The sequence below is a fragment of the Brassica rapa genome, chromosome A09, assembly GCF_000309985.2.
Source record: "Brassica rapa cultivar Chiifu-401-42 chromosome A09, CAAS_Brap_v3.01, whole genome shotgun sequence".
Lineage (NCBI taxonomy): Eukaryota > Viridiplantae > Streptophyta > Magnoliopsida > Brassicales > Brassicaceae > Brassica > Brassica rapa.
This window is the reverse complement of record NC_024803.2, coordinates 23,147,681-23,150,260: the sequence shown is the minus strand read 5'-3', so window position 1 is coordinate 23,150,260 and position 2,580 is coordinate 23,147,681. Positions and strand designations below refer to the sequence as shown.

The 2,580-nt window shown below is 45.6% G+C and overlaps 1 non-coding gene across 1 annotated transcript; it reads right to left on the bottom strand.

Annotated features, from left to right (window-relative positions):
- Positions 1-983: 983 nt before the first annotated feature.
- LOC117128702 lies at positions 984-1,089 on the bottom strand. Its single transcript, XR_004452096.1, has one exon. It is a non-coding gene; the product is annotated as a small nucleolar RNA R71 (small nucleolar RNA).
- Between the last annotated feature and the right edge of the window lie 1,491 nt (positions 1,090-2,580).

Genomic DNA, 2,580 nt, shown 5'->3' with positions numbered 1-2,580 from the left:
ATGGTTCCCTAGCTCCTTGTGGATTTAATCCCTAAGTACTACATCTGAACCTCTTTTGATGAGAGTAACACTCCTTAGGGTAATTTGAGTGGTATCAAATTTGGCGCCGTTGCCGGGGAGCTTTGATCGCCATTAGATTTAGTTTTATTAATTCTTATTCTTTTCTTTACCCCCTTTTCTAATAATCTTTCTTTTTCTTGTCTTTTCAGGTGCATGCCCAGCGGTACCAGACGCAACAAGGAGAAAGACTTGCTGTTCTCAGACGATCCTGCTCATTTGGAACCATCCGTAGAGGTCAACGTTCCACATCGCTCGACGCAACCACTTCGTCGTCGATCGATACGCACAACCAACCGTCGACCGACACCAGACCGTCATCGTCGATCGATCCCAATCGTTCGAAACGATCGATACTACACCGCGTACGTCGATCGATACCGTGTCGTCAAAAATGGTAAACATTATTATTCTAACTCAGGATGAGAACGGAAACCTGTATGACCAGGCCGGTCATCTGCGTAATGCAACAGGTCAGAAAATAGATGCTCAGGGAACTGTAATCCCTGATGCTGATGCTACAGGAGCTGCTCAACCTGTAGATGAGGACGCTCGATCGAAACCACTGGCCGACTACAATCGCCCAGATGAGTACTATTCCAACAGATCAGCGATTCGACTTCCGGAGATCCAGAAGCAGAATTTCGAGCTGAAGCCTCAATACTACACTCTCGTGTCGCAGATACCCTACTCTGGGTTACCGCACGAGCATCCTATGGACCATTTGGAACGGTTCGAGGATCTAATCGCTGCCATTCGGATGGAAGGAGTCCCCGAAGATTACCTGCTGTGCAAGCTCTTCAGATACACGCTGAATGGAGAAGCGATGCACAGGCTTAGGCAGCAACCCACATGATCTTTAACATCCTGAAGCGACATCAAGAATGCTTTCTTACGAAACTTCTTCGATGAAGCGCGCGCTGAAGAACTTCGGAACAAAATTTCCACATTCTCGCAGAAGGCTGGAGAGTCCTTCAAAGATGCGTGGATTATATTTAGGTTTTTCCAGCGAGACTGTCCACACCACGGATTTAATGAAGTGCAGCTGCTAAGCACTTTCTTCCGAGGTCTCGCCATACAGTATCAAATGGCTCTTGATACGGCGAGTGAAGGAAACTTCACTACTCGGAATCCGTTGGAAGCTGTGAGACTTATCGAAAACCTTGCTAACAGCAGCAGCACCAAAAACACTGACTCTGAACGGAAGAAGTCTGTAGCCTCTATCGGGAAGGAACAGATGGACGAAGTAAGAGCTAAGTTAGATGTGGTGCACGAGCTTCTTAGAAAGCAAGTCTGTTCAGCTGAAGGAGAAGTAGCAGATAAAAAAGGAGAAGAAGATGTGAACTACATCGGAGGTACCGGATTCCAAAAATTTGAAAACCAGGGCGGAAACAGAAACTTCTTTGGAAATGGCCAAAGAAGTAACCAAAGTTCACAATTTCAAAAACCCTTCAACAACAGCAAGAGCTACTCGAACTCTTACTATCAAAATCCACCAGCCCAGACTCAGGAAAGCAAGATCGAAGAAATGCTTGATCGAGTACTGTTGGGATAACAACAAATCACCGTGGATTTCAACGGTAAGATAGACTCTGCCTACAACAATCTGAACACCAAAATCGAGACCTTAGGGACTCAGGTGAGAAAACTTGAAACCCAAGTAATTTAGACGGGCGAGACTATTAAGAGGCAAGAAGCTTTCGCTAGAGAGGCAGGAGCCGACAAAGGGAAACACCACGTAAATGCCATCATAGATGATGAATTCTGGCAAGTGGTGAGAAATGAAAACCTTGAGGAAGGAGATTTCGAAATCGAAAGCTCCATGAGTCTCGGCAGATCCCAATGGTGTCGACCGATGTCGATGAACTCGCATCGATTGACAGACCATGATGAAGATCGATGGACGGATTACTCCAGTCATCGATCGACGTCGTCTGCCAATTCGACTGAATGCAATGCGGTTCGAATTCTAACTCATGAAGAATTCGCAGCTAAGCATCCTCACCCACCCTCCCCTTTCTATGAAAAAATCGATCGATCGGTTAACTCAACCATCGATCGACAGAGTGAGTCCGACGTCGATCGTCACAACACACCTCCCATCGATCGACAGGCACCTCTGACATACCGAGTGCGGTTACCCTCAATCGATAATGATTACATCAATGCACTCAGACCACCACCTAAACCATTAGCAAACCCACCCGAACCAAAACCCAACCCTTTAACTAGTTCAACAGAATCTGTTCAAGAAGAACAAGAATCTGAAGGGAGAAGGTTAAGGAAAAGAAAGGAGAAGATTCCTAAAAACCTTAAGAGGGAAGCTAACGATAAGGAGATGGATGGTTTCACTAAACGAGTCCTCAGAATCCCAATCGAAAAACCTTTTGATGAAGTTTACTTCACACACCGGTTGTGGATGTTCTTCAGAGAAACAAAGGTAACTGAGGAGGACATTAGGAGAATGTTTCATCAAGTCAGTGGAAAGATGAAACACAGGATCACATTGACGAAGAAGAGTGA